The following is a 7,899-nucleotide window of genomic DNA, read 5'->3' on the forward strand; positions in this document are numbered from 1 at the left end:
ATTACTAACTGATTGCAGGTGTGAGGGGAGAGAGAGTTCACAAACTAAGAAAAGCAAAGAACTAGACACAAGGAATAAACACAAACTGGAAAAACTAAAAGAGGACTGAACTAAAGTAAAACAGAATCTAAACAAAATAAGAAACTCAGAAATACAGAATAATAATGAAACTAGTATCAATAATCAAATCAATAACTCAAGAGCCTGACAATGTCCATTTCATTTTTTTTTTACTTTGTCTCTCATTGTTATTTTGCACAAAATGAAATCAAATGAAATGGCATCTGATATATGTAGAGCTTTTCTAGACACGTTACAATAAAATCTGTAATTTTTACTGGCACGCATTCAAAGCTACAGGATAGTAGCCACAGCTGCCATGGGGAAATCTGACAAAGGTGAGATTGCCACACACCGACGCCATCAGCCTTCTGACCACCTCCACCCTCTGACCAGTCAAGGCAGGTGGAGTGTCTTGCCCAAGGACTCAACAGAGACAGACAGTGAAAATCACTCAGTGACACTGATTAACTCTCAGATATTTAAAGTAGAAGGTGTCCTGTAAAATATAGAAGAAACTCACTAAGCAGTGAGTTTCTTCTATAGCAGTTTTACTATTCAACTGCTATAGAAAAAGGAACCAATCAGGATGAGTCTGAGGTTGTTGTTGTACTGGAAGGAAAACCTCCACCTCACTCTCCAGCATTTTACAGCCTCCAGAAATGCCTGCATGCCTCCATGAATGAGGAAGAGGCATTGCTGTGGAGTTTTGTTGTCAAGTGTCATTCCTTATCGCCTGGTGTGACATCATCGACACAAAGCAGAGTGAGTAGCTTCTTCTAAAACAAACTTTTTACAAGCTTTGTACTTTTTAGGAATTCCTGCTGCAGAAATCCATACTTCATTACACTGCTGTTTTTACTATAATTGTAACAAAAATACATATCTACTGCCTTTTGTGTTAACGTTCAGTTTTACTGGACTTGATCATAACTGATGGTAGTAATCATGACAGTGTTCTGTAAAACACTACAGCCTGACATGTAAAGTAACTGTGTCCCACATCACCACACTGAACTCTGCACATGATGAACTCATTAGCTGTAAACTATGAGGTAGGAGCTGCTGAGACCTCTGATGGAGAAACTGCATCTTTTTACTGACTGAATCTTGTTCCTGAATACTTTAAATTCTAAATGAATAGTTTTTTTTTCTTTTTAGATTAATAAAGCATGTTTTTATTTTATTAAATCTATAGTAATTGCCAATTCTGTATGTCCTGACTTTTTATGTTGCAATTAATTTTAATACTGCTGTCAACTGCGGATGTTTTTTTACAGGTTATGCTGGTGTGCATCACCTCTCCCTGTGTTTGATTCCTCACATGTGGATGTGGTGTGTTTGTCCTAACTGAAACCTCAGGAGCCAGCTTCATAAAACAGATCCATATTATATCACTCACATGGCATAATATGACAGGTGTGAAGACCTGACAACATTCCCAGGATGTGTTTCCTGTTTAGTCAAACTCCCAAAGAAATCACAGTGCTCTGATAGTTAACAAACACCAAGCCAATCTCTACTGCATGCTACATCTGTCACTAGACTTCCTCCTAAACATCAATAGTATTATTTAAAGAAAAAAGACTGTACTAATGGGAAGGTTGTGTGTGGGAGGGGCGTGTGTGTGTGTGTGTGTGTGTCTGCCGATGTTTATATATTTACCTCCCATTGTTTTGACAAGCAGTCTGAAATGATCATCAGTCGTTATGTGTTATCAGAGGAGGCCTCCCTTCTCAGATTTATCTCTGTGTGAGGAGGGAAGCAGGTGCTGGAGTCATTACCAGCCATCACTCCCCTCAACCTCACACAACAAGAGGAGGCAGCAGGGGATGTTCAGACCCTCTCCCACGTTTGGGTTCATTTTGCTATGAAATCTAAAGGATGTGACCAAACTGTTGTTCTAATAACACCATCTGATACTATATTAGAAATACACAGTAAGAACATATTTATACTACTACATTGTAATAAGCTTTGTTGTTCCATGTTGGATGTTTTTTTCCCCCCATCACCTTTGAAACTGATGACACTCAGACCACATAGTCTAATAGTTCAAGCAGTCACAGCCATTTGCATAAATATAGACATGAAAACATTTTTACAGAAACTCAAATCCTAAATCTAAACATGTCCCTATTCCTGCTTTTATACCAATTAGGAGTTATCTAGCTCTGGTTGTATCTAAAGACGATTGATTTATTTCTAGGCAGAACTTTAGATGGCCCTGGCATGAATAAATTGGAATCTGTGTGGATTCATTTTAGATGCATTTTTCAAGCAACTCATAGCAGCGAACTGGCCAAGAACCATAACAGCTAAAGTGGCTGCTGTTCAGTTCGGCTATAAGTCTGTTTCAGCAGACTTTAGCTCATTTCTATTTCAGACAGCCCATAAGAAGTATCACAGACAGGGGAGAAAAGTGGGATTTCTTCTCTTACCCTCGATAAAAATATTCATTTCTCCCACTTTATAGTGAAAAAAAGACTTATATACAAGGTGTGATTGAGCGTCGGTGAGTCTTCTTTTTCTCCCCCTGATTCTGGCCTCTGAGGTGAATCAGTACGAAGTTCTGGCTTTGAACCGCTCTTTTCCTCACATCAAACTCATGTAGCCCCTAGCGTGGTGTTCTTCGAGCTCGGAAAGTGTCAGACAAGTAGGATGGTTGATGTTTACAGCCAGTTACTATTAGACATCAGTGTTTTACTTAAGCACTGGATTCAGCTGTCTGTTGTCAGTCTGGGGCCTGCAGGGACCGATAATGCTGCCTTCGACATTACCTTTTCTCCAGAAAGGTCTGAGACAGCCCAGCCTCCCTTTAAACCAGGCAAGCCTCCAGGGCTGGAGGAAGACAACAAACAGAAATGTTTTCCATTACTCCTTTTCACTCCTTCCTTGTTTGCCTGGTGGATAGAAAAGGTTGGAAAGCTTAGGGGAGATTTTGTTGTGTGAGAAAGTCAATGCATTCTGTAAAAAAAATAAAAAAACACAAACAGTAAAAAGGACTCAAGATTAATGTGCACAATATGCAGGTCCATATGGTGCAATCCCATTAGTCTCTTCAGTCTTGCATGTTCAGATTTGTCAAAAGCAGAGTGTAATAAATGTTTATAGAATAAGCTAGGCTTCTGTTTACCAGAAGAGATTAATTTTGGATCCAGCCTTTGACTGACATGGGATCTGGAAATGTAATAAATATATTTTCCTAGATTATGCTAATATGGACCAAAATATTTAGCAAAAATATATCTTATGTTTTGATAACTCTTACAAATATAAGTCTAAGCATTATCATACCCAGCTATTGTTCATTAATGCTAAATTTAGTATAAGTATAAATGTCCTATCTGGATCTTATTTGAGAAACATTTATTTCCAATATAAAAGTAATAAAGTAGCTGCTTATTACGTCTTCATATTGTTTATAATCAATGCTTCTTGCGTACATGGTGTATGCGAGGAGCTAATAAGCTAGCTCTGCACAGCCAGATCACTAATTGTATCGCAACGAGTAAAGTTCAGACCTTTCAGTTTCAAACGGAGTGAGTTGAAACAGAAGGAAATGTGGAAACGAGGAGGACCACACGGCTGAACAGAAGAGGCTGGGCTGAAAGCAGGTGTTTGTGCTGCTGATGTTTCTGAATGAGGAAAGCAAAGAGCTGCAGTTTCCAACTCAAGATGTTTCAGTTAAGTATCAGGATTGAAATATTATCCAAGATATATTAGTCTGGTGTGTTGCAAAGCCTCAAGGATGCTTCATTGTCACTATAAACACACATTCAATAGCTTCAAATGTTTTTATTTTATGTTAGCTTCTGCTAATGGTATTAGCTGTAGCTAATACATCAAACGGCAGATCACAAGCTGATCATGTTTGTTTTTTTCCAACCAATATCTTGTGTTAACCAGCACATATAAACTTTGTGGCAGTTTGACTCAATCCAGATATTTATTTTGTGTGCTTCCCATGTCAGCCTCCACCACCATAACTTATTTTAGAAATGTCTTTTAGGTTAATAGGTTACAACATATTTAGTTCAACATGTTCAACTAGTCTAGAGCCCTTTAATAACTTTTGAAATGTTAGTGATAGACACTTAGAATCTCCAGGTAACCTAAAATTTATTGACTGTAGAAGGAATTTGGATTACCAGGAAAAAAATCCATGAATCCATCAGCAGAACGTACAAAGAGATTACAACCCAGGAACCTTCATGCGCTAATCACTGCAAGCTGCTGAAGATTATGTTAATATTAAACTTCACTTGGAGTCAATGAACCTTCTGCCCATTTCATGAATCATTTTAACTGTGTGGGAAAAATGAGAAAATAATAATAGAAAAATGCTATGTAGTAAAAATGACATGATTGACTCTAATCTTTTGACCCACATGCAGACTCAACAAGTCCAAGTCTAGGAAAAGGGATTTATTAACAAAAGATCAAACACAATGACAGGTCCACGTAGCGTCTCTGGATAATGGAAGTGATCCACAAACGGCGGCACCTGGAACAGAGCTGTGTTATTGGTGGTCAGAGGTGAGTTGATCTAGATGCAATAGGAACTGCTTACTCGTATGACGGTTCTGGTGAACTGTGGGGGGAAGGTTGTCCTGAAACCCGTGTGGAGTTTGGTGAGGGTAATGTGAGCCAAAGGTCCAGATGGAGTTAAATGATGGCTGGGAATGGGCAGAGCAGGCAGGAAGATTCTTTGCAGGTAAGAGACTTGGAAGATGAAAACAGATGGACAACTGCTTCTAGGAAATCTCCTTGATGAAACCTGAAGACAGCAACACAAGGATATGAAACTCTGATAGCAAAGCTCGAGAGACTAAACATAAGCTAAAACTAGCAAACAACGAGAGCGAGAGCGACTACCGGTAGCGTTAATCCTCCAGCACTGATTGAAGAATCTGCAGCTTCTTTATTCCCAACCCCTCAATTCCCAATGAGGCTGATGATCTCCACCTGTGGCTCCTCACCAAGATCCTCGCTAGAGAAGATGTGTTACTCACACACACACACATGCACACAGGTTCCTGACAAAAAATCCTGAGCAAAAAAGCTGAACTTGCGAGGTTTCTCATAATAAACATTAGATGCAATATATTTATCATCTTCACAAGGTGGTTTCTGTTTTCCACTGGGTGTAGGTTTTGCGAGACCCTGTTTGAACTCCCATATAAAGCTGTGAAATTACCAACAACCACTGTGTTTTAAACCAGCTGGTCCAGACAGATGGTTCTCTTTCCAGAGACAGGTTCCTTTGAAAATCTCTGACATCTATTTTGCGTTATCTTTGTATAGTATGCTAATCTATCTCTCGCTGTGGCTTTCTTGCTCTAGTCATTGTGTTGTTCAATCTTCATTTTCTGAAGAAGGGGTGTTTATCCTTTGTGCTGCAGGTCTTCTTTGTACATTATAGTCACTGATCATGTATATATTTATGTACTAGATGTGTCTGTCCAGAGAAAGCTAATGTAAATCAACCAAAATGTAATTTACAGGGATCTAGAAAATGTTCTTTTTGTAATTGTATTGTTCATGCTTGAGTTTTTGAACTTGTTCATAAGAGGGTCTCCTACAGGCTGCTGCCCAGGTTAAACCTCAACATCACTTCCTTCATAATGCTTTTTGTCCCTCTCAGAACTCAGTAGTCCAATGAATTCAATCTGTCTCCTGCTTGTATGAAAAGTTTTTACTGCACCATAATAACTCACTTTGTGTTGAAAGGAAATAATTTATTGCTGCAAGTTAAAGCAGAATCATCAATACAATGCAGAGTTTTGTGGAGATGGCAAAGTTTGAAACTGTAAAACGGATATTTAAATGTGAAGGGAAGAACAGTTTGTTGATAAAGCATCACACATTTAACTCTGCAGTCCAGTGTCTTAATAAAATTAGCTTATATGTTTTCATAGCTTATTATCAAACCCTGGAACTGATTTAAAATTCTAACTTTACCCACCATAGAGGCTCATCAGATGAGTGATGTGGTCCATGGTGAAACAGCTCTGTTCAAAGAAACATTACAAACCCTGGTGCCAGCCAGCCACTGCACATGGACCACCAATCCACACTATATCTGATCCTCCCTAAGCTGATGGTACTGATTGCACTGCTTCACATTTTGTCACAAAGGAACAAACAAGATAAATGAAGAGCTGTGCATAGCTGCTAAAGGCGATTCTACAGAATTCAGATCTCACTAAGGCCTCAGCGACTTACACAAATTATCAAACGGTGCTGGCTTACAGCTGCTTTAGGAAACCAATAATGAGACAGATACACTTACTTAGAGTATGTCCTTGATATTTGCAGTAGTGATATTAAGCCTGAACATCACTACCTTCATTATTCTTTTTCTTCTCGCAGAACTCTGTCAGCAGTGAATCCCCATCCTACCAGGGAAACATGATTTCTCTTGATGTTGCACTCACACACACGCCTGGACTGTGTCAGGAAGTGGCTGCAGGATAGAAGATCATGGAAGAGTAGCAAGGCACTAGTGACATCTGTTACATCAACTCCTAGTTCTTTTCATATTAAGGAGAACTTGAAAACTGTAAAGAGCAACACATGAGTGCTGTGAGTTGCGCATCAAGGCATTGCCTCAGATTATTGTCAGTGCTTTACCAACCGGTTCTGTTCTGAAGGGTCGGCCCTTCTGATAAAACTGTCGTCAGCTGAAGCCAAATGATGTGTTTTCACTCAGCATGAAGCATCTAGTGTGTGCTAAAGGCACCAAGTGCATCATTTGACACAAAGCGCTGTGGCCCCCTAAAGCGTGTTTCTCTTCATGCACTAACACACATAGTAAGAAGCCCACTTCGTTCTTAATACACCCCTGAAGACCTGACTACAACCATCCACATTCTTGTAGAGTTCCTTCCATTTCTGCCAGCTTTTTATCCACAGTGAAGTGTTTCAACAGACCAAACCAGTTAAATGGTTAATGACTGACTTTATACTTTCTATTTGTTTGCTTCTGTTTATATTTTGCTGTTGAGAACACATCTACGAATGTAACTTTAGAATGTACTGAAGCAATAATTCTCATGAAATGTGCCTCATGGGTGGATGCAGCCCCAGAATTATCAATTATAAGCCCATTACCAACACATATTCCTGCACATAGCTACAGCTGCCAGCTACAGTCTGTACACGGCCTGTTGGCCTATTCTACAACAACACACAGGCAGCAATTAACTCAGGGACATTTATTGAATTGGTCATTCAATAGCAACTTAAAACTAAATGTCATATAATTAAAATTCCAGACAAGGAATATATGTTGTGTTCTTCTCAGAAAGGCCCTGCATTGACTCACATTTCCAGAGTTATTCTCTATAAGAAGCACCTGTTCTGTCTTTCTCTGTCCCCCTCCTCCTCCCTTTCTTTCAGATTACCATCTCTGCAATGATGTTGTGCTAAAGCTTTATTAATGTTGCATTTACCACAGGAAGACAAGCCCAGTGATAGTCAATAGCTATGTGGGAACATGACTCTGTCAACCCCCATGACCTCTCATAAACATACTTTAATTTGCTTCGATTCACACACACGGGCATGTGTGTACTGCTGGATGTTATTTGAAGGAACATCAGTTTCTGTGAAAGATAATAGCCCTGCAGCTGGGAACCAACAGTCACAATGAGCCCTGCAATCATTAGAAGATGGGGTAGGATATCAGTTGGAGGAGCTGCCCTGTGTTTGGGAAGTCACTGGACTGAAATCATTTAAAGCAATTCCATATCTGACAAAAAATGGGAGTCATTTGGTAAATTCCAGAACATTTACTGCCTCTGCATGATCATTTTAGCACAATGAAGATAATTA

The sequence above is a fragment of the Xiphophorus couchianus genome, chromosome 11, assembly GCF_001444195.1.
Source record: "Xiphophorus couchianus chromosome 11, X_couchianus-1.0, whole genome shotgun sequence".
Taxonomy (NCBI): Eukaryota; Metazoa; Chordata; class Actinopteri; order Cyprinodontiformes; family Poeciliidae; genus Xiphophorus; species Xiphophorus couchianus.